Source organism: Pseudonaja textilis, chromosome 2, assembly GCF_049901715.1.
Source record: "Pseudonaja textilis isolate UNSWEBS1 chromosome 2, rPseTex1.2, whole genome shotgun sequence".
Taxonomy (NCBI): Eukaryota; Metazoa; Chordata; class Lepidosauria; order Squamata; family Elapidae; genus Pseudonaja; species Pseudonaja textilis.
Window position 1 is genome coordinate 3,922,490 of NC_141991.1, and position 27,814 is coordinate 3,950,303.

Here is a 27,814-nt window from a genome sequence, read left to right on the forward strand (position 1 = left end):
TGCTCAACGGAATTATCTTGCTTCCCATGAATTGATCCACACAGAAGAGAAACCATATAAATGCATGGAGTGGGGAAAGACTTTTGCTCAAAGAGGTCATATTATTTCCCATAAGATGATTCACACAGGGTAGAAGCCATATAAATGCACGCAGTGTGGAAAGGCCTTTACTCGTAGGAGTGTTCTTACTATCCACAACAAGCTCCACACAGAAGAGAAACCATATAAATGCATGGAGTGTGGAAAGACCTTTGCTCTGAGCAGTAGGCTTAATATCCACAAAAAGATCCACACAGGAGAGAAACCATATAAATGCATGAATTGTGGGAAAACATTTGCTCGGAGCTATGATCTTACTTCCCATAACAAAATCCACACAGGAGAGAAGCCATATAAATGCATGGAATGTGGAAAGAGCTTTGCTCGGAATCATAGTCTTAATTGTCATAAAAGGATCCATGCTCGGGAGAAACTATATAGCAATAGCAATTCCACTTCAGCTTATATGCCAGTCCAAACTGCTTTACAGCATTCTCTGAGCAGTTTGCAAAGTCAGCATATTTTTCCCAGTAATCTGAATCCTATTTTACCAACCTCAGGATGAAAGGATGAATCAACCATGAGCCTGTCAGAATCAATTAGCCTGTAGTACTGCATTCTAACCCCTGCCCCACCATGTCTATAGATTTGCATGTGTATGCATATTGTGCCTTTTTGATCCAAATGAGACAAAGTTGAATCTGATAAAATGAAATTTAATGTGGAGAAAAGTAAGATTTTAAACCTCGGCAAGAAAATCAGATTACAGGAAACCTGGCTCAAAAACAGTAACTGTGAGCGTGACCTTGGATTTTGGTTTGGCTAGTCTAGAGAAAAGAAGGATTAGGAATGACATGATAGCAATGTTCTAGCGTTTGAGAGACTACGACAAAGAGGAGTGGGTCAATTTATTTTCCAAAGCATTAGCGGGCAAGACAAGAAACAATGGATGGAAACTAATAATGGAGGGAAGCAACCTGGAATTTCCTTATAGTGAGGAAAATTAAGTGGGCAGAGGCCAGCGGGTAGGTGCGCGTCCCTGCTCTGGGAGGGAAGGTAGGCGGTGCGCCACCCGGCTTAGCCATCCAGGTGTAGGCGAGTGCCGCAGCAGGTGGGATGGAGTCTGGAGGGACGTGTGAGCCAAATTTTGGAGCTGAACTCAGTGGAGGCACTGAGCAGGAAGGGAGACCCTGGCCCACTTGGTTCGCTTCGCGTGGGGTGGAATGCAGAACGCAGAGAAATCCATGCTTATCAGCGTTCCACCTCAAAGACTCCTTTGCATCCCACAATTTGATCCTGTGCTTTCTCTTGCTCACTCTTCCCCTTTCTCTCCTCCCTCTCTCCCTCCCTCCTTCCTCTCTTTTTTTCTTCCTTCCTTCTTTCTCTCTGATTCTAATTCTTTGGTGCTTCATTTCTTGTGGGGTCTTGCAATTGCTTCTTCCGGCCCTTGTTGATGCATGCAGTACCAACAAGGGCCAGAAGAAGCACCCGTGAGACCCAGCAAGAGATGAGGCAAGTACAGGGATGCTTTGCTCCCATTCTGGAATATGGAGTGAGTCTCCATCCCCTGCCATCGCCCTTACGTTCTCAGACCATTTGAGGAGTGATTGGGAGGGGAGGGCAAAGGATGGGGCCAGCCAGTGATGGGATCACCCAACAGGGAGGTGTAACAGGGATGAAATAGCCACCTGCAGCTCTGGAGCCACAGGTTGCTGACACCTGAGCTAGATGAATCTGGGAAATGGAGATATTGGAAAGAAATGGAGAGGTTGAGCCAGATGAGCATCAAGGGCATAAGACAACTATGCAGATCTGAAGCGCCCAGAGTGATCCTGAACTGGCCTACTTTGATGTTCCCACCCTGCCATGGTCCAGTTCCAACTGCAGCAGCTCAGTTGGCTAGCCCTCCCCTAGTCCTGTCAGCAGTCTTGGCCAGGTCTACAGCAAAGCCAGCTGCTCTGTCATCAGTTGGTGAGCCCATCTGGCCATCCACACCACCTACCGGGGTGGCAAGGATCCTCACCATGGGCATATTACCCTGGGCTGGCTGGGTCCTGGGGAAATGGACTCTGTCCTGGGCGTCGCCACAGCAAGTCACCTGTCGAAGGGCAAGGTGGTCACAAAACTAGACCTGAGTGAAGCATATTGCCTGATATGAATCAGGGAAGGGGATGAATGGAAGACCGCCTTCAACTGCCTGTTAGGCAGCTTCCCGTTCAAAGTCATGCCGTTTGAACTACAGGGATCCCCTGCCATCTTCATGCACCTAATCAATGAGATGCTGCATGAGCACCTGTATAAGCGGGTCCCAGTTTCCCTGAATGACATTCTCATTTAGCGAGATGCTAGAAGAACACATTAAGTTCTGAACACAGCAAGTTCTGAAAAATCTGGCCGCAAAATTATGCAAAGCTGTCAAAATACGGGTTTCTTAAGACTGTCCTGGACTCTTTGGGCTACAGTGTGTCAAACCAAAGAATCGAGATGGATCCAGGAAAAGTAAAAGCAGTGCTGGTCTGGCAACCCCCACGCACCCGCAAGCACCTCCAGAGCTTTCTGGGGTTGGCCAACTTTTGCAGACTATTCATTCCATCTTTTGCGGAACCTTGCCCCTGATGGAGCTGCTGAAAACAGGACAGGTTACTCTGAAGCTGTGGCCGAGCCAACCACTGGTTTGGTCACTGGACTGCCAGAGAGCGTTCAAAAAACTAAAAAAGCTCTTTGCAGAAGATCCCATTCTTCAGCAGCCCAACCCTGCGTGGCCGTTCATCATATAAGCCAATACTGGAGACATAACCGTAGCAGCAGTACTCTTGCAAAAGCACTCCCAGCACCAACTCAAGCCCTGTGCCTATGTGTCCAAGAAGCTCACGGACACCAAAAGGCAGGCAGTACGGGAAAAGGAAACCTGTGCAGTAAGATGGGCCCTCCTCCTGTCAGCACTTCCTGGAAGGGAGTAAATTGCCTTTTGATGTTTGGATGGACCATAAGAACCTTGAGGTGCTAAAGACCTCCTGAAAACTTCACTGGGTGCAGTATTTTAAGTGGTTCAACTTTGAGCTAAAATATATTCTGGGGGGAAGAACCTGCTCACAGATGCCTTGTCAAGAAAGTCACAGTTCCAACAGTTTGTGAGAGGAGGTCATGCACATGATCATTCCCCCTTCCCAGCAGGTAGTTCAAGTCACCACCAGGGTCAAACTAGATGTCGGGATGGCCCCTGAGGGGATCAAATGACAGCAGCGTTGAAGTCTGCACTTGTAGCTGTCCAGTGGTTTGGTGAGAACTGGGACCTAAGGGAGGAATTGGCCTGGAAAGGGTCCGAACTGTATGCCCCTGCCAGCTTGAGACTCCAGATCCTACAGCACAACCATGACTGTCAGTTGGCCATCCACTTCAGATTCTGAAAGTCCCTCCACTTAACCAGAAGGCAATTCTGGTGGCCCAAGATGAAGGCAGATGTAAAAGATTATGTTAAGAGTTGCACTATATGTGCAGCCATGAAGGTGAGACTGGGGAAGCTTCTCCAACAAGTCCCTGACCCCTGCCGGCCCTGGGAGGAAATTTATAGTCGACCTCCCAGAGAGTGAAGGGAATACAGTCATTTGGATTGTGATTGACTTATTCTCAAAGCAAGCCCATTTCACTGCCTGCTCGGGGTTACCCTCTGTCAGGAAATTAGCCAGGATGTTTATAAAGTAAGTATACCGGTTGCAAGGAGTGCTCCTTAGGTCATTTCAAGGGGTTCAGTTCACAGCAAAGTTCTGGGGGGGAGTTCCTAAAGTCCATAGGATTGACCCAGGGGCTCAGCTTTTCATCCAAGTACTAATGGAGCTGCAGAATGTACAAATGCAATGATAGAGCAGTACTTGAGATGGTATAGCAGCAAAACAACTGGGCGGACTTGCTGCCTGTTGCAGAGGTGGCTTACAATAACTCAATGCATAATAGCACTGGACTGCCCCCCTTCCAGGTCACTAACAGCATGGACTGTTCCCATGCCTGAGCTGCCTTGAGAGCCACCATCATCCATGACCCTGGCAGAGTGAATGGAGTTGTTTAGACTGGGTTGGGAGAATACGACATGAGCCCTGGCTGAGGTGGCAAAGGCATACAAAAAACAGGCGGATAAGCACCAATCACTCCAGCCCCCATTCCAGGTGGGGAATCATGCATACCTGTCAACAAAATACATTAAGCTAAAATTGCCTAGCAAGAAACTGGGACCTAAGTTTCTAGGGCCATTCTCAATAATGAAAGTAATTAACCCAGTGACAGTACAACTTAGTCTTCCATGCCTGCTAGGGAAAGTGCATCCAGTTTTCCATAGCAGCTTAAAGCCTGGAGTTAACTCACAGACTGAGGAACAGGGCAGCCCCTAAACCTCATGTGGTACAGGGTGAGACCCACTATGAGGTTAAGAAAATATTGGACTCCAGGTTACACCGGGGTTGCTTGCAATATTTAGTCCACTGGAATAGATACCCTTTGTCAGAGTCTACCTGGATGAAGAGCTGGGATGTGAAAGAATATAGGTTATTAAAACAGTTCCAGTTGCAAACCAAAGGGACCCCCAGCGGGGAAGAAGTGGTTAGGAACAGCATTACTAACCCCCTATCAATTATCTCATTTCAGAATATCCTCATCTGAGGGGGGGCAGCCTCATCACCTGGAGTTGTGGCTGGGCAAGCTATGGGAAGGGGGAGGTAGAGATAGTGTGGGGTATATAAACATAAAGTTCCTTGGGAGTGAAGGACATCTTGCCAGCACCTGGGGAAGCATGCCTGGAAGTTAACTGAAGTTGGGACAGTGACTGGATTGGGCCATGTGACGCATGTGTGCTTGGAGGGGAAGGAACTTTGATTTAACTTTGGGATGGGGAAAACGCAGGTCTTTCAGATTTGGGTTTTTCCCCTGATGTGCCAAGATGACATCTCTAATAAATGGAAGATGCCTGCCTTGGAGTGTTTGTTGTGTTGGGGGTGTTACTTGGAACCTTGACAGAAGGCACTTTACGGATGCAGGGGAGTGGGAATTGGTATCAAGGCTGATTCATTTAACAGGATCCATTTAACAAATCCTCATGATACAAATGTGATTGGCAGACTCCATTATATTTGTAACTTGAGGATTCCCTGTATATTGCAATTTCACAAAAATTGAGAAGGAAATTCACTTGACTTTCTACACTTTGATCTTTTTCCCTAACCTTGTTACCATTTCCATTTTTCTTTGGAGGCTATAATGGGCAGGCAAATAAAGATTCTGAAGAGCCATTCCATGTGATCCAGCATGAAGGAAAGATAAAGAGCCCTACAGGAAAAATGGAAAAAGAAAATTATGAGAGAAAACAGCCAGATAATTGGAATTGGGAGAGTTTATCCATTGATCCTTCAGTGCACGACCTTGTCTAGCAAGGGAAACAAGGAAGAAATGTATTTGGAAAAGTGTAAAGTTAATTAAAGCTAAATTGCTTATAAATGAACAGTTTCCAATCCAAAACAAAGGGGAAGATGCTATAAGCAGAGAAAATGGAAAAAATACAATCGGACTTTCTCTCTTTTTCTTGGAAACAAGTTCCTTACTTCCCAAGAAGGGATCCACACAGGGGAGAAGCCATATAAATTCATGCAATGTGGGAAGGTCTGGTGGTCTTACTTCCCATAGTAACATCCATACAGGTAGCTGCCACATAAATGCATCGAGTGTAGAAAGACTTTTAGTCCTAAGAGGCCAACTTCCCATAAGATGGCCCACACGGGATAAACCACACAAATGCATGGAGTGTGGAAAGTTTTCAATGATAATGTTTCCCTTACTCCCCATAAAAGGATCCACCTTTGGGAGAAACCTTACAACTGCATTTAATGTGGAAAGAGCTTCAGCGATATATTTCCCTTAATTATCATAACAAGTTCCACAGGAGAAAAACCATATGAATACATGGAGTCCTAAGGAGCTTTACATAAATGGATCCACACAGGAGTATCCTTATCAATTCAGTGTGGCAAGACCCTCAACAGGAATAGTAATCTGAAACCTCATGCAAGAGTCTTCTTGGATAGTAATCTTCATAAACACTAGACCTACTTCAATATTATCCAAATAAGACAAGGTGAAGGCTCAATCCTTTCTTATGGTTTTAGCTAAGTAGGAGGTTCTGAGGCAAAAATGAGTGGAGGTTAACCAATGGAGATTAAAAGATTAATCATTTCAAGAAACTCTTTCTGATGAATATATCCACTAGAACAAGAGTTGCAGAGAAAAATGCAATTGGTCCTCAAGCCCCTGTTATAGTTTGAGCTTTCCTTTGTTTAATCTTGTCCCAATCCACCTTTCTACCCTGCTTCGTATTATATAATGCAAGAAAGAAAACCGTAAAGAAAATGGCGTGATAGTGATGCTGAATTAGAAGATGAAATTCAGAGGCTCTGTGTCCTAACTCTGTAGTTCTCTCTCCTCGCCTTCTCTTGAGTTGGCTCCAAAATAAGAGTAAAGAGAGAACTTAAAATATGATGCGGTAAGACATGCTGAAGTATCAGTAAAGGAAATGGACTTTTGGAAACTGGGGCAAGAAATATGGTTAGGATAAGCACTCCAGGGATGTGTGGGAGACCTTTGCTACATCTGTGTTCCAAATCTCAAAAACAGTTACTGCTTCTTGGATATGAAAATAACTGAACTCAAAGTATTTGTCAGTCAAAAGTGTCTTTATGTTACAGAATCTTTCCCCCAAAATCCATGTAAATGTATATAGCATGACAAGAGCTTCAGAGTGAGAGTTTCCTTTTCACTAAAGGAGCCATAGTGGTAAGAAGGCTTATAAATGTACAGGCTTTGCTCTTATGAAGGTGACAAGGGGCTTGCAAAAGTTAAAACAGATTGTGTTACATTTACCTGTAACCTTAGATTAACTTAATAAAATACAATTTGTATGGATTTTTTTCTGTCATATAATGAATGATCTTGGGACACATTACAAATGTGCTTATTTTTGGAGGGGCCATAGTTGAGGCTTTTAGAGTCCAGTTTGAACACATTTACTGAAAAGTGGCATAGTGATTCTTCGTAGCATTGTGGAAATATCTGTACCTTTGAGTCTGTTCTTAGCCATATCCACACATGGAACACTTAAAGCAAGTAGGTTTCGTAAGAGAAGACTTTGGTAGGGGAAGATGGCTATCTTGCCAAGCATCCAAGAGGTCATGAGTCATCAACATGGATGTGATGGTATGACATGGCATGTAGAATACATATGGAAAAGCAGGACAAAAATAATGGGAGTAGCCATCAAAGAACAATGCTGGTCTTATTACCCAATCTTGTTGATGGTCTACTAAGTATGTGCTATCATGTCAGGGTCAATGTTTTGTAAGCAGATAATTTCCTTCAGGAGGATCTGTGTCTCGGCTCTTCTTTTAGCAATGCCAATGTTGTACTTGTCACCATGGTAGTTACCATATCCCTCCAACTTGCTGCTGGTTGTCTAAAATCCCAGCCTTAGTTAGAACCTTTTCCCTTTACAAGCAGGTTTAGGGTGAGGAGAAATTTTCCTAGTTTTTATTTCAAAGCTATGCCATCCACCCAACCGCAATGGCTGAGCGTAGGTATCTATGAAACAGAAAAGTAGCCCTTGCAGAAATCAAGGAAAGCAATATGATAGCTTAAGCAGTGGTTAGCGGTATCCAGAGAAGGCCTGGAGATAAACTGTGTGTCAATGTTCCAACCAAACTCAGCACTCGGAGACAATGTCCATCCAAGTAAGAATTATTAGGTCATATTGGCACATCTGGGAAAAACTTGAATCTGAATTCACACATTTTCCCCATGCTATATTATAGCTATATTAATTCTGAACTCCTGCCAAGTTCCAGGGATTCTACCTTGAGCTCTGGTGAAAGAATGTTGTGGCTATCCTCACTATACTTTTGTTCCCAGAGGTGCTCATCCCCCCAGTGACAGCCCTAAATCTGAATTAAGATGGATCCAGGGCTAACACTGTGTTTGTCATTAGCATACTAAAAATACACCCTGAGGTGGTAGTTATCAACCTAGGTGATAATGTAGAATTAGTTAATGGAGTATTACTTGGTAGCTATCAAGTAATTGGTTGCATTGTCTGAGCTTGTGACTCATGTAGCTTTCTAACTTATCAGAAATTCTTTAAAAGTGTGGGAAGAACTTCAGGATGAAAATTTCCTCTCTTACCAAAGGAGGCAAATGATCCAAAGCCCCTAAAATGCAGGAGCAATTTTTTTTCAAGTATTAAGGCCATATGTTGCTTTTCTGTGGAGAGCTAAGGGCTGGGACCAAGTGTACAATAGACTTTGATACAGCCAAATAAATATCAATGGTGTAGATGCTTTCCAGGCATGTATTAAATCCTCTGGTTGCATTAAAAATTACTAATATATACAAATATTTGGAGGTCTTTGGGTGGAGGACAAATGTCAGAGTTTGAGAAGCTCCTGCTGAGTTGAGGCTGGGTTTTTTGTTTGTTTCAAATATTGCTCATTAAAATTTCTGGGTCAAATGAGAATAAAGAAATAGATAAGTAAACAATAAAACAGGTTAACTCCATTCTTTTAAAATTGATTTTTAACCACTTTTCTCTCCATTTAAATTCTTTGTTTCACCCACTGCAGCAAATCTCTTTTTGTGTGTCATTATCGACTCCAACCATGGACGTATCTTTACATCTCAGTGGAGTCTTCAGCTCTTCTTATTTTGCTTTTTCATTTTCTTTTCTCTGTTTATTCATGATGATCTCTCCCTCCCTCCCTCCCTCCCTCCCTCTCTCTTAATATTTGAGATTCATGTTCCTTTTTCACTAGTTTCCTTTCTTTGTTTTGCAATTCCACTTTTTCTCCAGTCACAGACAAGATGCCCTCTGTCCTCTCTTCCAACACAAGGCAGTAGCACAGCCGACCAGATGTTCCATTTTGAGGTCATTGTGAAGCTGATGCGTTTTGCAGAGGGGAAGAATTGGGGCAGCAAAAGCCCCCTGCCCACCTCATCAAGGGGCCATGCATTGTTTCCAGCTGTCTCCTCTGATAGTTTCCCCATTGGAAGAGGCACCAGAGAGACCACCTGGGAGCTTCTCTTGACTGCTTGGAGCAGCTGCAGCTGCCTTTGCCAAGCATAAAATAAAGGCCTGAGCATGGAAAAAGTTTCAGTCAGAGCATCCCTTACTTCCCATCAAAAGATTCACAGAAGTGAGAAACCGTATAATCCATAGAAGGGAGAAGGGTTTCATCTGAATTCCACATAAGGATCAACTCAGGATCCAGTTGATTCTATTCATCCATACTTCATCTTGAAAAACTTTCTCTGAGTCTTGAACTTGGCAAAGACAAGAAGTGTATTCTTAAGATAGTCAAGAATGCCAGCAAGGACTGTGATGTTGATGCTGTTATACATCTTGGTACAAATGATCTATCCCAGACGGATATACTTTCTGTTCAGAAAGACTTCCAGAGCTTGGGGTATGAACTTAGTAATATGGGCTGTAGGCTTATCTTTTCAGAGGTTCTATTTTGTTTTATTTTATTTTATTATTTTATTTATCACAGATTTCCTGGATAAACATTTAAACTGAACAGCGGGGACAGAGAATTAATGGATTCAGAACATTTCTGTCCCCAGCAACCTAAAACTAATAAGGATACTAGTGCATGCAAAATAGATGTTTGTGCAGGTAAGATTACCAACCTTGATGCCAACCAAAACCAAGCATTTAATAGTGAGCGCCATACCATGTGCACTAATCAAACAGGTGGCAAGAAAGTAGGGGCAGGCAGGCACAACCCAGGTTATGTAGACAGTAAACACAGTGTCAGACATAAAGATCTCAAGTGCCTATATACAAATGCACAAAGTAGTTGGAATAACAGAAACTTGGTTGGATGAAACCCATGACTGGAACATACTGGTAGAAGGATACAAACTATTCAAAACAACCAGACCCCATAAAAGAGGAGGTGGAGTTGCACTGTATGTAAAGGACCACTATATTGCTACAGAAATGCATGAAACGAAAGATGAAAACCTCCTAGAATGCATATGGGTCAATATAAAAGAAAAAAAGAATGACATGGCCATAGGTGTATGTTATGTCTCCCCATTAAACGCAGGAGGGCAAAACGAAACAAGCAGTTCACAAACCAAAAAGCAAACTCTCCCAAAAGGACTGTGGAAGGGTTTTCAGTCCTTAGCAATAAATCCAAACTCTGTCCGGCAAACCTGACGTGGCTATAAATCCCAAAGCCTCAAAGAGTTCTCTCCGTGTGTTCACTCACATAAATCACTTTGCTTCTGGCAAAGCTCGCCAGCCAAGCCTTTTCCTTTTATCCTCTATGAGGGCGTGTTAATCTCCTTAATTAGTCACTGGCTCTATGCCTCCTTCCTAATTGAGATTGACGCCTCATCTTACATCTGTTTCTCACATCTAACCAGGTTCTTTCCAAAGACTCCTCCCCACTAGAAAACTCTCGCAAGTGTTCCTGGTTAGCTATTCCCAGCTGTTGCTCAGCCAGAGGAGAAGAATCAGAGGAGGTCGAAGGTCCTGACAGCTCTATTAAATCAGGTTCGTCTCTCCTAGTTAAATCCATTTCCTCATCCTGACTACAATCCAAATCGCTCAACAGTGCTGGCTCATAATTTACTGCCATTTCCTCTTTGCTTGAGCTCACATCTGCCAACGGAACAGATTCCAACTCCAGAGTCACAACAGGTGTATATTATAGGCCACCCAATCAAGCAGAAAATATAGATGTCCTTTTTGCCAGCCAACTAATAAACATATGCAGGAAACACACAACAATAGTAATGGGAGACTTCAATTATCCTGATATCAATTGGAAAACTAATTCTGCACCAAGTGAGAAATCAAATAAGTTCCTAACCAACCTAGCTGACAACTTTGTTGTCCAAATGGTAGAGGGTGAAACTAGAGGGACAGTCATACTGGACTTAATTCCTACAAACAGAGATAAAGTGACAGAGGGAGTTGAAACTGCAGGAACCTTGGGTGAGAGTGACCATGTCATACTAGAATTCAACATAATACAAACACAGGCAACAGAGCATAATGACACCAGAGTCTTGGATTTTAGAAGAGCTGATTTCAATAAACTCAGAACTTGGGAAAGATTCCATGGATGAAAATCCTAAAGGGGAAAACAACTCAAGAATCTTGGGAAACTCTAAAAAGTATGATCATAGAAGCCCAGACCAGCACAATACCACTGAGAAAGAAAAACAAGAAATCCAAGAAGAAACCAGCATGGCTGCACAAAGATCTCTCTGGCAAATTGAAAGAAAAAAAGAACAAGTACAAAAAATGGAAAGGACATACAACTAAGGCAGAATATCAGCAGATAGCCAGAATCTGCAAAGATGAAGTCAGGATAGCAAAGGCTCAGAAGGAACAAAGACTTGCAACAAAAGTCAAAGATAATTAAAAAAGTTTATTCCAACATATAAATAAAAAGAAAAAAATCAAGGAAACAGTTGGTCCACTAAAAAGAGAAAAGATGGCAAGGAAGTAACAGGCAACAAGATAAAGCAGAACTGCTTAAAGTCATTCTTTGCATACATCTTCACACAAAAAGAAACTATAGCTCAACCCACCAAAAACATAACTGTAAAAGACAGACCAGAAATAAAAGTTGAAACAAGCAAAAAAAAAATAGTAAGAGAACACCTTTCTGATCTTGATGAAAACAAATCACCAGGACCTGATGGATTACATCCCAAAGTTTTAAAGGAGCTGGCAGAGGTCATCTCAGAACCACTGTGCCATATCTTTCAAAAATCCTGGAGCACCGGGAAACTACCAGAGGACTGGAAAAGAGCTGATGTGGTTCCGATCTGCAAAAAGGGGGAAAAAAAACAGACCCAGGAAACTATAATCAATCAGTCTAACATCAATACCTGGGAAGATACTGGAAAAGATAATAAAAAAATAGATCTGCCAACATCTAGAAACAAGTAAAGTAATAACTAGCAGTCAGCACGGGTTTGTTAAAAACAGATCATGCCAAACCATTCTTATTTCATTCTTCAACACAGTGACTAAATTAGTAGACCAGCAAAATACTGTGGACATAATATATTTAGATTTCGGCAAGGCATTCAACAAAGTAGACCGCAACCTACTTCTTAGTAAGCTAGAAAAAAGTGGGATAGCACCACCACTAGATGGCCTTGCAACTGGCTGGCAAACCATACTCAATGAGTAGTCCTTAATGGGTCTAAGTCTACATAGAGAGAATGTGGTGGTCTGACATTTGAAATGAGACGCAGGGAAAACGTCTGAGCTTATGCCAGCCCCGAGTAGACCCAGGTACCAGCTTTTATTGAGAACAAAATGCATATACAGAAAACAAGTGACCTCAACAGGATGTTATTTCCACAGGATATATAGGATGAGAATAAACAGGATGAGAATATACATCTGCGGAAATTCCCATGGGAATGGCTCAGCTATTCCCATGGGAATGGCTCAGCTATATACTATGACCTTTTACCGACATATCTGGTCCTCTAAGCTTCGCAGGTCCTAACAGGACAAAAACACCCATAGCAGGCGGAAATGCCCCCCACCAGGGGCATTTTTTAGTCCCTAGATCTATGCAAAGCTATACAAGGACCCACAGAATAAAATATATTACCACATTCCCTCCTTTTTTATTTATTCAAAGATAGGGGGTGTTTTAGTGGCATAATACACAGTTCCTTCGCGACTTTCGCGACTTGGTCCCATACGTTGAAAAGCTGAGGTACACATTTGAAATAGATTAGGAATACATTGAATACAGCAACATAACATAATAAGTATAATAACAATTGTCACAACTAATTGAAGCAATAAACGTAACCATGAGCTGTCAGGAAGCCAATCCCATAGCAAAGCCCAAGGTGACTTATCAAAGCCATCTTTTCCTGCTTCGTGCTCAGCTATGCGGTCTTCCATATCATGAACAGTTTTTGTAATGTTAGGCTCATAATTATGTATGAAAATACAACAATGTGAATGAATTAAGGCACAAACTCCTCCTTTAGCAGCTAATATTATGTCTAAAGCATAACGATTTTGTAAAGTAATTTGGCGAATTTCAGACACTTCTTCATTTAACATCTTAATGCTCTTAACAGTATTATTAAACATAGCAACAGTGAAATTATTTAAAATATGCAGATCCCGATAGTTCATAGCCACCCCCAAAGGTGGTAATGCCGCCCTGGAAAGTTGAGTTAACCACCACCCTCCCGTGGTGAGACCCGAATCCACCTCCCTCCTGTTACGAATCCGGGCCTTGGGCAGTTGGTCTAACTTATATATTACTGGGATGACATGCCCAATCGTACACACCCCAGACCAATCCTTTGGCCATTGTTGATAGGCAGTATCCCCACATAGCAACCATAACCCATCCGGAAGAGGAAAGTATTTTAAATGCTTATGATAGATATTATTGGAGGCCTGACTTTCCCAACCCCACATTAGCCACATCCAAGTACAGAGAACATATGCCCCGTGACCAATGTCAGGCCTCTTAGTGGTTGTCCGATTTACACAACAGTCATGGGAAACTTTCAAAGCCTTGGATAACGTAGAAGATGTCCGATTTATGCAGTTGCTCTTACTAGTAATGCTTTTTACACATCTCATACATCCTCCTTCCAAAGGAATCACCTTCTTACAGAGCGTAGTATTTCCTAGCAAAATAGATTGAGTCCCTACAGGGGGGCGGTAATAACAAACCGATGCTTTGGTAGTGAAAGTTACCTTTGTTGTGAACAATGTTTGATTCCACTTTTCGGGGTCTGGACCCCAGTAAAGCCAATGTTTAAAATCATTATAATCAAAATTAGCACTGGTTCGCTCATTCAAAGGAACACCATGTAACAAAACTCCACCTTTCCCAGACCCAGGCACATGCATACAAAGCCAACAATTAGTTACATTTAAACCCTTAGCTGCCATCCGAATGTCCTTGATGTAGGAATTTTCTTTCCATAAATTATCACCAAGGTCTCTAGTTTTTGAGATAATAGCAGTTCTCCGCCTCCGTATTAGAGTCCGTGGAGGCATAAGACGAATGGAAAGAGAGTCTGTGTAAGGTAACTTAGGTAACTCCAATTGACATCTATATTGTCCATAGTCTGAAACAGAAACATTAAACAGAATCAGAGTTGTAGCACAGGCTGAAGATATAATATCCTTATCAGGTCCCGAATAAAGAATGTCTTGACCCTTATGCCAGGACCAATATGCTGGAAAAATCAAAGGATGCCGCTGTTTGCAGATCAATTTAGTCTGATTCCCCAGAGGAACCTGCTGCAAACAAGTTGATAACCTCAGATAAGCAGTCATCTTTTCCCAGCCTTCACAGCGCCACGCCTGGACTGCCGGCATCAAGAGAATCAGGAACCACGGAAACGCCATCCTGAGAATCAGGAACCTCCTTCACTGGCACCTGCGAAGGCGCCTGAGAATGATCAGGCCGAATACATCGACCAGGAACCCAACGAATTTGACCAAGATGTTCTACTGCTGCATAACCACGTCCCCACGTAATCAGCTCAGCGGGAACCCATGCCGGATCCGGAAGGAATCGCACCAACACTCGAGGCCTCACTGCATCTGTAGAAGGAGAAGAAAAATGCCTGCTGGCCGCACTCGCAGGGGGGTTACCAGACAAATTTAAAAAATTTAAAGTATACAAAGCAAGATTTAAATGATCTTGAATTGCCGGAAGCCCCAGGAGCTTCCCTCCTTTTTTATTTAATTTAGCTAACATGTTCTTGAGCGTGCCATTATAACGCTCTACAATAGCCTGTCCTGTGGAATTGTATGGAATCCCAAATTTATGTTCCACGGACCACTGTTTGCAAAACTGATCAAAGACTGTGCTCCGATAAGCCGCACCATTGTCTGTTTTTAAAGTTTGAGGCGTACCAGCAACTGAAAATGTCTTAATGCAATGATTGATGACATGTTTAACCGCTTCACCTCTTTGAGGAGTAGCCATTAGAAATCCTGAATAAGTATCCACAGTCACATGTATATACTTCCAAGGTGCAAATGATGGATACTGAGTAACATCCATTTGCCAAATCATTGAAGGTTTCAACCCCCTGGGGTTGACTCCCATAGGAATAGCCGTGCCTTGCTTTGAACAAGTTGGACATTGTTGAATTATGGCAGCAGCTTCTGCAGCAGTAAGCTTAAATTGATGTGCCAACGCTTTAGCATTTTGATGAAAATAACTATGGCTGTCCCATGGCTGGACAGGGAGAACTGAAGTTACAGCACTGTCAGCTTTGGCATTGCCTTGTGATAAAATTCCAGGTAAATTACTATGGCTACGAATATGGGCAACAAAACACACATTCACACGCTGCTCCAAACATCCTTGCAACAACAAAAGCAAACGTAGAATATTGGGTGATATTCCAGGAGACAAATAAGAACCTGCTACAAAGGGTAACAAATTATATACATACAAGGAATCCACTATTAGATTAAAATCCTGATTTTGAAAATTTTGAAAAGCCAAAACTACAGCAGCAAGTTCTGCCTGCTGGGCAGACTTCTGCTCTGATGTCACTTTTGTATGCCAAATTCCAAATTTATCTTTCCAAACACAAGCACCAAAAAAAATTTCTCCATCAGTAAAAACTTTAGGAGCATCTGATATACTGATTTAGGTCACACTCTGTCCCATTGATCTCTTTTTTTGCTGACTTTGACCCCCTCCAGGAGCCCAACATTGTGCTTTAAAATGTCCAGGCTTCCCACAATTGAAAAAGGTTTCTTTATTATTTCCTGCCTGCAGAGCCAGAGCTAAAGTTTCCATGTTAAAAGTCTGACTCCCCACCTTTCTACATGCGTTTATCAAATCTGCGATCTCTCGCTCTCCGCTCGCGATAAGCGGATTCAGAATCTTCCTGCAATCTGCGTTTGCCTGTTCTACTGCTAACTTCAAAAGCAATTCATTTCGGGCAAATTGATTGTCAATTTGCCTTTCAATAGCCAATTTCAATCTGCTAATGAAATTTTCATAGGGTTCATTGTTCCCTTGTTTGATGTTAGTAAAAGTCTTCTCACCACCTTCGCCATCAGGGAGAACCCCTATGGCTTGTAAAATTAACTGTGGGAGAAGAACGAACCCCTCTTCTGGCATTCCATCTCTTTGTTGTTCCACTGTTGTGAAATTACCAGCTCCATAAAGCTGATCTGCGGTAACATTTGCTGTTCCCCTTTGAACTGCCAGCTGCCTCCATTTCTGATCTAATACCAAAAATTGAGCTGGGGTTAGAATCATATTTAACAGAGCTTTCCAGTCAGCTGGAATCATTTTATTTCCATAACCAACTGCTTCTAGCAATGCCTGAGCAAATGGCGATCTAACACCGTATTCTTTCACTGCTTGCTTAATTTCCTTTAAGACACTGAGAGGCAGAGGCTTCCATACTCTCTGTGGATTTAAAGCAGCATCTATACCAATTTCTACTGGATTAAGTTGAATCTCCACTCCAAATTCTACCAAATCATCTCCTGATAATTCCCCTCTATTTGTTGCTTCCTGAATAGCTGCAGTAACTGCATCTACTTGAACTCTTAAAGGCAAACTCTTCTCTTCTGACAAAGTATTTTCAGTGCCTGACAGTCCTCTGGATTTATCTGGAGGTGCTGTCGGTGGCAATATACGTACCGCATGGTAAGGCGGCAAACCTTCTTCAGGGGGTGCTAGGAGCGGTTGTTCATGAGTAGCTAATGCATCCATAACCACCCTCCAAGTTAACAAAATTGAAGAAGGGGCACGAGGCTCCTCGTGCAAAAATTTCCCTATCTTTCTCCAGGACTCTACTTTAATACTACCTCCCTCTGGATAACACGGAATATGTTTCCAAACATACTGTAATAAGTCCTCAATTTCTTTCTTTCCTACTGCATGTCCTCTACTATGAACTCCAAACTTAAACCTATTCCCAGTGATTTCTCTCATTTCCCTAATGTGCCCTGTCTGAGCCTTCGAGAAATCTCCTCCCATACTTACGAAAAGAATCTATCTCCGTCCAGCGAAGAAGATGAGGGCCCAGTCGACGTCCGCGACGATGAGTATAGGATGCGGGAAACGTATAGCCTTCCAAAGCTATCACGTCGGGGTCACCACTTGTGGTGGTCTGACATTTGAAATGAGACGCAGGGAAAACGTCTGAGCTTATGCCAGCCCCGAGTAGACCCAGGTACCAGCTTTTATTGAGAACAAAATGCATATACAGAAAACAAGTGACCTCAACAGGATGTTATTTCCACAGGATATATAGGATGAGAATAAACAGGATGAGAATATACATCTGCGGAAATTCCCATGGGAATGGCTCAGCTATTCCCATGGGAATGGCTCAGCTATATACTATGACCTTTCACCGACATATCTGGTCCTCTAAGCTTCGCAGGTCCTAACAGGACAAAAACACCCATAGCAGGCGGAAATGCCCCCCCCACCAGGGGCATTTTTTAGTCCCTAGATCTATGCAAAGCTATACAAGGACCCACAGAATAAAATATATTACCACAGAGAAGTAAGCAGTGGGGTGCCACAAGGTTCTGTCTTAGGCCCAGTACTCTTCAATATCTTCATTAATGACTTAGATGAGGGAATAGAAGGGGAACTTACCAAATCTGCAGATGATACTAAGCTGGCAGGAATAGCTAACACCCAAGAAGATAGGCTCAAGATCCAGATGGATCTTGGCAGACTAAAACACTGGGCCATATCTAATAAAATGAAATTCAATGTAGAGAAAAGTAAACTCTTAGACTTAGGCAAGAAAAACCAAAAGTACACATATAGACTGGGTGAAACCAGGTTCAGTAGCAGTAACTGTGAGAGGGATCTTGGAATCTTAGTTGACAACCAGCTAAATATGAGCCAGCAGTGTGCAGCAGCAGCCAAAAAAGCTAATACAATCCTAAGTTGTATTAACAGAGGGATACAATCAAGATCAAGGGAAGTACTAATGCCACTCTATAAAACCTTAGTAAGACCACACCTAGAGTACTGCATCCAGTTTTGTTCACCACGTTATAAAAAAGATGTAGAGACTCTAGAAAAAGTGCAGAGAAGAGCAACCAGGATGATTAAGGGACTAGAGGCCAAAACATACAACGAACGGTTGCAGGAACTGGGTATGGCTAGTCTAGTGAAGAGAAGGACCAGGGGAGACTTGATAGCAGTCTTCCAATATTTGAGGGGCTGCCACAGAGAGGAAGGGGTCAGTCTATTTTCTAAAGCTCCTGTAGGTCAGACAAGGAATAATGGATGGAAACTGAACAAGAAGAGATTTAACCTGGAAATAAGGAGAAACTTTCTGACAGTGAGAACAATCAACCAATAGAACAGCTTCCCCTGTTGAGGTTGTGGGAGCGTCATCAGTTGAGACTTTCAAGAAGAGATTGGACTGCTATTTGTCAGAAGTGGTGCAGAGTCTCCCATTTGGCCGGGGAGTCAAATTAGATGACCTACAAGGTCCCTTCCAACTCTGATTATCTGTCTGTCGGCAGACCCCACTTTGGCTTAGAAGAAGCAACCACATCAACTATTAATGTCCATTCTGCCTGTATACTAATTTTACTTTTTGGCTCAAATGTCTATACTGTGTCTCTTGTGCCATGTACTTGAGAGGACAAATGGATATGTATGAAAGATAATGTACAAGAAACTCAAAACAGGCCAAGGGACCTCAGAGGTTTTCTAGCGCAACCCCCTACTCAAAACGGAAGTCCTTATACTGGTCAAAAGGTTTTCCAGTCTTTCTGTGTGTCCCTGTATGTATGAGGGGAAAGTAAGTATTGTAAATGAACTACAAGACCTAACTAAGTGTTAATTTTAAAATGCTCTGTTATGTCTTTGGGACTGGTTGGAGTCCCCAACCAGGTCCGCTGTTTGAGCGGGAGCACCAGCCGCTCCCATTGGCTGGCACCGTTTGACAGCCGGCTATAAAAGGTGGCTGTCGAGCAGTGCCAGCCCCGTTGCCGCCAGCTAACCTGCCTAGTTAGGAGGCAGACGCGGCAACCCTTTATTCATTGCAATAAAGCCTTTTACGTTTCACTCTGGCTCAGCCTCGTTCCTCCGCCACTCCACAACACTGGTGACGAGGGCGGGATGCGATCGAAGGCTGCCAGACGTGCAATTCAGAGGAGCTGTGGTCACTGAGAGCGAAGCCACGGGCACTGAAGCCGCAGCCGCCGATGCTCACAAAGAGCGCGAAATTCAAAGAAGCCTCTGTAGCTTTTGAGCTGTAGTCACTAAGAGCAAAGCCACGGGCGTTGAAGCCGCAGCCGCCGGCGCTCACAAAGGGCGCGAAATTCAAAAAGCCTCTGTAGCCGGAGAGACAGACACCGCCTGATAAGCGCAGCCGCAAGCGCTCTTCTAAGAGCGCAAATTTTGAATCACAACTGAAGGGGACAAACCCTGCCGCTTCAAAAAATGAATGCCAATCCGATATTCCCACCATTCAAGCCATCCGAAGAAACGTGGGACTCATACAAAAACCGTTTCAGCTATTTCCTCGATGCCATCGGTTTAGCAGATGCTGCTGAACACAGGAAAAAATCCTACTTCCTCAGCTACTGTGGGGCTGCGGTTTTTGACACTAGTCGCCCTTCGCGCTATCAGGAGCATACCTTGGGATGAACTCCAAGAGATCCTCTCCAACCACTACTCACCTAAACCATCCCAGATAGCCAGGAGATATGCTTTCAGAACTAGAAGGCAGGCTGAGGGAGAGTCAATTAATGAATATATGGCAGCTCTGAGGACAGCTGCCTTACAGTGTGGTTTCAGAGACTACCTAGAAGACATGTTATTAGACCAGATCGTCTGTGGGGTTAGAGACCTTAGACTTCAAAGACGTTTGCTAGCAAAAAAGAACTTAAACCTAGCTTTAGCTGTGGAGGAAGCCCAAGCTGCTGAGCTCTCTGCCCAATCAGCAGCTGAAATTCAAGGAACTCCTTTAAAACCCAGCAGTTCCACTATTCATTCAGAGGAAGTTTCCCTTGAAGAAGACCCCATAGACTCAACAGACATTAACCGCCTTAAGCAACAAAAGCCTTCACAGGTAGGAGCAGGGCAGAGAAACAACTTCGCCCCCAAGCAACCTCCCATTTGCCTAGCTTGCGGGGGCTCCCACTCTAGGGCATCCTGCAGGTTTAAGAACGCCATCTGTCTGAATTGTCAAAAGAAAGGCCACCTCGCTAGAATGTGCCAAGCAGGGCGAACCTTTCCTCAAAGACCACCACCACCTACTAATTTCCAAAGGCGAGTGGAGGACTGCTATACCTGCTACCACGCTAACCAAACTTCCCAGACTCCTAATAAAATCAGTATTTCTGTTTCTTTAGAAGGTAAACCCTGCAGGATGGAGGTAGACACAGGATCTGCGCTTTCAATCATCTCCTGGGAAACCCTAAAGAAAATCCAGCCCAGACTGTCTAATAAGCAACTACAGAGATGCCACCTGACTCTGCGGGACTACCAGGGCAAGAACATCCCTGTCCTCGGGAAAGGCAAGTTTTTAGTTCAATTCCAAGCCTTTAAAGGCCATTTGCCTTTGGTGGTTGTTAATGGTGCCCTCCCCAGTCTGTTGGGGCTAGATTGGTTCCCCTCCCTCGGCCTTAGTGTAACTGGGATCCATGCTGTCTCAACTTCTGACGTAGACGCCCTATTCTCAGATTACTCTGATGTTTTTAGCAGCGAGCTGGGCTGTTATTCTGGCACCCCCATCTCCTTCTCTGTGGACCCCCAGGCAATTCCTCTTCACCTTAAGCCACGCAGAGTGCCTTTCGCCATCCGTCCCAAGTTAGATTTAGAATTAGATAAGTTACTAAAGCAAGGGGTGTTAGAACCAACTGACTTTGCCAAATGGGAGACCCCCATAGTCACCCCACTCAAGAAAGATGGCAGTTTAAGAATCTGCGCAGACTATAAAACCACCCTCAACCGTTATCTGCAGGTCAGTGCCTACCCGGTCCCTGTTATTCAACACCTGTTACACACCTTCGAACCCGGCACCATTTTTGCCAAATTAGACATGTCCCAGGCATACCAACAGTTCCCTGTTGATGATCAGACAGCTGAATTACAAACCATAGTCACACATAGAGGGGCATTCAAGTGCAAACGCCTACAATTCGGTGTGAGTGTAGCCCCGGGTATATTCCAATCACTCATGGAAAGGATTCTCCAAGGTCTCCCAGGGGTTGTCCCTTATTTCAATGACATCTTAGTCTCAGCAGTTGACAGACCTCAGCTCATACAAAGGGTCAGAGCAGTCCTAGAGAAGTTTAGGCAGCATGGCCTCAAACTTAAAAGGGAGAAGTGCGCCATCGCCACTAGGCAAGTGGACTTTCTGGGATATAGGATAGATGCCTCTGGCATTCACCCAATCGAATCCAAAGTAAAGGCTATCCATGAGGCACCTACACCAACTAACAAGATGGAGCTCCAAGCCTTTCTGGGGCTACTAAACTTTTACGCTTCATTTCTCCCGCACAAAGCATCTATTGCTGAACCCTTACACAGACTGTTAGACAAAGAATCCCCCTGGCATTGGGGACCCAAAGAAGCCCATGCCTTCAGTCAAGTCCTTATTCACATCTGATGCAGTTTTAATCCAATATGATCAACGACTTCCCCTGGTCCCAGCTGCTGATGCATCCCCCTTTGGGATTGGGGCTGTTCTGAGCCACAGGCTTCCCAACGGTTCCAAGGCACCAATTGCTTTCTTCTCTAGGACCTTCTCTACTGCAGAAAGGAACTACAGCCAAATAGATAAGGAGGCCTTGGCTGCAGTAGCTGCAGTAAAAAAATTTCATGAATTTTTGTTTGGGCACCATTTTGAACTTATAACTGACCATAAACCACTCCTGGGGCTGTTATCAGGGGATAAGCAAACCCCGCAGGTACTATCACCTAGAATGACCAGGTGGACTTTGTTCCTGGCCGCTTATTCATTCAAGTTGGTGCATCGCCCTGGCAAAAACTTGAGTCACGCCGATGCCCTTAGTCGCTGCCCCCTACCAGTCCCAGTCGAAGATCCAGCACCTGTTCATGCCATTTTCGAAGTTAATGAACTTAAATTGCCGGTTACAGCCGAGGACATTGCTCCGCACTCAAAAAAAGACAGAATAATTGCCCAAGTTATGGACTGGGTGGGAAGGGGGTGGCCGGAAACGCAATACACTGCTGACTTTGCTCCTTTCAAAACCCGTAAGCAGGAATTGTCGAAACTACAAGGATGTCTGTTGTGGGGGACAAGGGTAGTCATCCCAGCCACTCTTCGTGTACCCATCCTGAAGGTACTTCACGAGGGCCACCCGGGCATTGTAAGGATGAAGGCTCTGGCCCGCAGCTACGTTTGGTGGCCCGGCATGGATGCCCAAATCGCCAGCTGGGTAAGCTCATGCCAACCTTGCCAAGAAACCAGGGCTGCCCCACCAGCAGCTACGCCTACCAAGTGGGAGAGTGCTAGTGGTCCTTGGTCTCGCCTGCACATCGACCTGGCTGGACCAGTACATGGCAGGACCTTCTTGGTTGTAGTAGACTCTTATTCCAAATGGATAGACTTGGCCCTACTACCCTCAACAACCACCCAAGCAATTGTTAAGGCTCTGACCCGCTTCTTCATTACCCATGGGCTCCCTGACACGCTGGTGTCTGACAGTGGCCCCCAGTTCACGTCGTGTGAGTTTAGCATGTACGTTGCCAACTTGGGCATCAGACACATCCTTACAGCCCCCTTTCACCCCGCTAGCAATGGGATGGCTGAGAGGGCAGTCAGGTCAGCAAAAGAGGCACTTGCCAGGTTTGGCCAGGAAAACTGGCACTCCAAACTGTCACGTTACCTCCTGAGCCAACATACGACGCCATGCACCGCTACAAATAAATCCCCTGCTGAGCTCTTGATGGGGAGACGCCTTAGGACCACCCTGGACAGGTTGCACCCCCACTACTGCCCAGACACCCCTTTAGGATCTGACAGTTTGGTCAGGGACTTTGCCCTGCATGACCTGGTGTACGCCAGGAATTATGCAGGGGATCCTCTGTGGGTACCAGGTCAAGTTGTGTCAGTCACAGGTCCTAGATCCTACAGGGTCCTCCTGGAAGATGGACGCCTGTGGCATAGACACGTGGACCAGCTCAGAAGGCGATGGAGAAGCACAACTGATACCAACCCAGCCCAACCTCCTAACACCCAGGACTCCCTGCTGGTACCAGCCTACCCAGACGGAAGCTCCCTGCAGGACCCGATCTACCCCATCAACCAAGAGAGTTTGCTCGCGGCTCGCAGCCAATGACGGCTCTTTGAATTTCCCACCGTCCGGATGGACCAATCAAAAGGGAGTATTCAAATATTCAAATATACAACAAGTACCATTTTATAAAACCTGAATAAGACCACACCTGAAATATTGCATCTGGTTTTGGTCCTAACATTACAAAAGAGACCTTGGAATAAGTGCAGAGAAGAGCAACTACGATGATTAAAGAGGCCTGGAGAGTAAAACATTTGAGAAATGGTTACAGGACTTGGGTTTGGCTATTCTAGAGAAAATAAGAATTAGGGGTGACATGATAACAGTATTTCCGTATTTGAGGGGCTATCACAAAACAGAAGGGGTCAACTTATTCTCCAAAGCACTGAAGGCAAGAAGAGAAGCAATGGATGGAAACTAATCAAGGAGAGAAGCAATCTGGAATTAAGGAGAAACTTCCTAACAATGAGGACAATTAATCAGTGGGAAAAACTTCCCTCCAGAAATTGTGGGTGCTCCATCACTGGAGGTTTTTACGAAGAGACTGACAGTCACTTGTCTGAAATGGTACTATAGGGTCTTCCGCTGGAGCAGCAGGTTGGATTAGAAGACCTTCCTTCCAGTTCTATTGTATTCTAGAGTTCTAGAATGGGAATGGGACTTCCCCGAGGAGTTCTTTAAGAATAGAGTAGAATAGAGTAGGGTAGGGTAGGGTAGGGTAGGGTAGAGTAGAATAGAATAGAATAGAATAGAATAGAATAGAATAGAATAGAATAGAATAGAATAGAATAGAATAGAATAGAATTCTTTATTGGCCAAGTGTGATTGGGCACACAAGGAATTTGTCTTGGTGCAAATGCTCTCAATATACATAAAAAAAGATACATTCATCAAAAGTCAAGAATCATATGGTACAACACTTAGTAATAGTCATAGGGAACAAGAAGCAATCAAATCAGAAGAGAAGAGATCAGAGCAGAATATAGAACAGAACAGAATACAGAATAGAAATAGAATGAAATAGAAATAGAGTAGAAATACAATGTAGGAATAAGAATAGAATAGAATAGAATAGAATAGAATAGAATAGAATAGAATAGAATAGAATAGAATAGAATAGAATAGAATAGAATAGATTTTTTTATTGGCCAAGTGTAATTGGACACACGAGGAAGTTGTCTTGGTGCAAATGCTCTCAGTGTACATAAAAGAAAAGATATAAGCCAATTCAGATGAGCTTGTAAGAAACAAGAAAATGAGGAGATTGGACAGCCTTCTTCCTCCTTCCCCCCACTGAAAAAGCTCCCTTTGCCCTTCCAGCTTTATTCTGATTCAATCCCTCGTGTATGAGAAAGGAACATTGGGTGGTTCCCTTTTTGTCCACTGGAGGGTGAAAGTTTCTGCTAGGCTTCCAGAGGAGGCTGCAAAGAGGAGACCTTGCCATTCTAGAACACATAACTCGCTCTCCTTAACTCTTGGAGCTCTGCCGACAGGGGAAAAGGCTGCAGGAGAGACTTGCAGGGGAGAGATCCAGACGTGAGGCCGGGTAGGGGCTCTTCCCAGGCAAAGGGAAGCTGAGGAGGGAGAGAGATACATGCCCAGCCCTCCTCCTTGTTCAATCCCGTGTGTATGATGGAGGAAGCCACCAGGCGCTCAAAAATTCAACCTTGGGACTCCAGGAGCCTCCAATACCAGGAGGCTGAGGGTCCTCATGGGCTTTGCAGCCAACTCCACAACTTTTGTAGGCGATGGCTGAGTCCAGAAAAGCACACCAAAGCCCAGATGCTGGACCTGGTTGTTCTGGAGCAGCTCCTGTTCCTTCTGCCCCCAGAGATGGAGAGTTGGGTGCGGGAATGTGGAGCAGAGACCAGCTCCCAGGCAGTGGCCCTGGCAGAAGGCTTCCTCCTGAGCCAGGCGGAGGAGCAGAAGGAGCAGGTTGAGTTGGAGGTGAGGCACTTTATGGAGCTCAAAAGGGAATGGAGAATGTGTTTGAATACTTCACCCCTCCCTCTCAAACTTCTTTAACATTTACAATATGTGGCGATGTCCCACCAATTCTTGTAGGACACTTATTTATTTTATTTATTTGGTTTGTCAATTGCTTACAAGATAATAGGTATAAATAAAAACATAGTTATGAATACATGGATGCATAAAAGAAATAAAAGAAACAATAGGACAGGAATGGTAGGCATGTTGGTGTGCTTATGCACGCCCCCTACAGACCTCTTAGGAAAGGAGTGAGGTCAATAGTAGACAGTCTAAGGTTAAAGTTTTCAGGGTTTGGGGAAGAAACCACGGAGTCAAGTAGAGTATTCCAGACATTGACCACTCTGTGGCTGAAGTCGTATTTTCTGCGGTCAAGTTTGGTGTGGTTAACCTTGACTTTGTATCTATTGTTTGCTCTTGTATTGTTATGGTTGAAGCTGAAGTATTCATTTACAGGTAGGACATTTCAATGTATGATTTTATATACTATACTTAGATCGACCACAAGGGATGGGTATTGAGGTCTTTGAGGTTGAGTTCCGAAATAAGAATACACTTTATTTTGTGTTATGTACATAAATTCTGCTTCTTTTTTCCTTCCTTGTATTGGAAGTGTTGCACTGTGGAGATCAGAGATTGTGAGGGAAAGAAGAATCCATCAAATCCCCTTCAGGAGCTATTTTTCAGGAGGATCCCTTGGGAAGACCCAAGTCAGGACACTGCAGGAGGTAACAGAAGATCCTCTGATTACCCAGAGAGATCACATCTGTCTTATCTTATCTTCTGTAATATACCTCTTCTTATTCTTTTAAATATGCATTTTGAAATTATTTATTCCTTACAGAAATACAAAGAATGAAGTTTTCTGGTTTTTCTGATGGAGCTCAAAGAGTGGTTGAACCTCCAAATCAAGTAAGAAAGGGAAAACTTTTTAGATTTGTATTCTCCCTTCAGGAATTGAAGGAAATGTGCAGAGTGCTGTCTCCTATTTTCCCTCCTTGTTTGGACTGGATTTGCATCTCAATTAGCAGATCAAACATTCTCACTTTGCAAAGGCTGAGAAATGACCTTCACAGAGAATTTTCTCTTCTTTGTTTTCCCCCATTCAGCCAATGGCTCAGACTAATAGATCTACATAAATGATAAAGTGATAGATCAGTTGATCCAGAGTGGGATTTTTTTTTTTTACTGAAAAACACTGAAAGTTCTACAAAATCAATCAACTTGATAAAAAAACCGCCCCAAATATTTCTTCAGTCAAATTTTCAGAATTGCCCATTTTCTCATCTAAAATAAGCACTTGTATAAAGCATAGCCATTTAGTGCATGTCTTTGCTTTGGGAATTGGGGAACAATGGAACAGAACACCAGAGTTGGTAGGGATCTTGGAGGTCTTCTAGTCCAGGGGTCCCCAACCACTGGTCCGTGGACCGGTACCGGTCCGTGGAACAATTTCTACCAGGCCGCCAGTTTGCTGGGCACCGCCAACTTGTTTTAATGAAAAAGTGCTTCCAGTGAGCTTTTCCGGGTAGAAAGCAGCATTTGGGTGCTGAAAGAATCCTCGCGCCTTAATTTCATCGAGGGGGGGGGGCGGCTTCAAACAAAACTAAGGCGCAAGGATTCTTTCAGCATGCATGGCAAGGTGAGCCAAGCGACTGTCCCGAAGCCATTGCGAAGCCCATCGACACAGGTACAAAGGAGGAGCTGAAGGTGGCGGGGACAAGCGGGGGATGGCTGGCTGGCCGGTTGCTCGGCTCACCTTGCCATACGTGCTGATGCTGGTACTGGGCCGCAGATGATTTTGTGATGCCGGTACCGGGCCGAGGCACAAAAAAGGTTGGGGACCAATGTTCTAGTCCAACCCCTTGCTCAGACAGGAAATCCTATAACATTTCAGATAAATAGTTGTCCAATTTCTTCTTAAACACCTCCAGTGTTGGAGCACCCACAATTTCTGGAGGAAAATCATTCCATTGATTAATTGTTCTCATTGTCAGGAAATTTCTATTTTGTTGTAGGTTGGTTCTCTCCTGAGAACATAGAACAGAATAGAATAACAGAGTTGGAAGGGACCTTGGAGGTCTTCTTGTCCAACCCCCTGCCTAAGCAGGAAACCCTACACCACTTCAGAGAAATGGTTAGCCAACATCTTTTTAAAAACTTCCAGTGTTGGAGCATTTACAACTTCTGGAGGCACTGATTAATTGTTCTAATTGTCAGGAAATTTCTCCTTGGTTCTAAGTTGCTTCTCTCCTTCCAACCATTGCTTCTTGTCCTGCCCTCCAGTGCTTTGGAGAATAGCTTAACTCCCTCTTCTTTGTGGAACCCCCTGAGATATTGGAACATTGCTATCATGTCTCCCCTAGTCCTTCTTTTCATTAAACTAGACATACCCAGTTCCTGCAACCATTCTTTATATGTTTTAGCTTCCAATCTCATAATCATCTTTGTTGC

At 43.9% G+C, this 27,814-nt stretch overlaps 1 long non-coding RNA gene and 1 pseudogene across 2 annotated transcripts in view; one reads left to right on the forward strand and one right to left on the reverse strand.

Annotated features, from left to right (window-relative positions):
• Positions 1–27,814, reverse strand: part of LOC148126581 (uncharacterized) — an 83,381-nt gene that overhangs the window by 39,761 nt on the left and 15,806 nt on the right. The gene's annotated exons all lie outside the window — the stretch shown is intronic.
• LOC113452267 (uncharacterized) overlaps positions 1–27,814 on the forward strand; it is a 47,457-nt pseudogene that overhangs the window by 4,013 nt on the left and 15,630 nt on the right. The gene's annotated exons all lie outside the window — the stretch shown is intronic.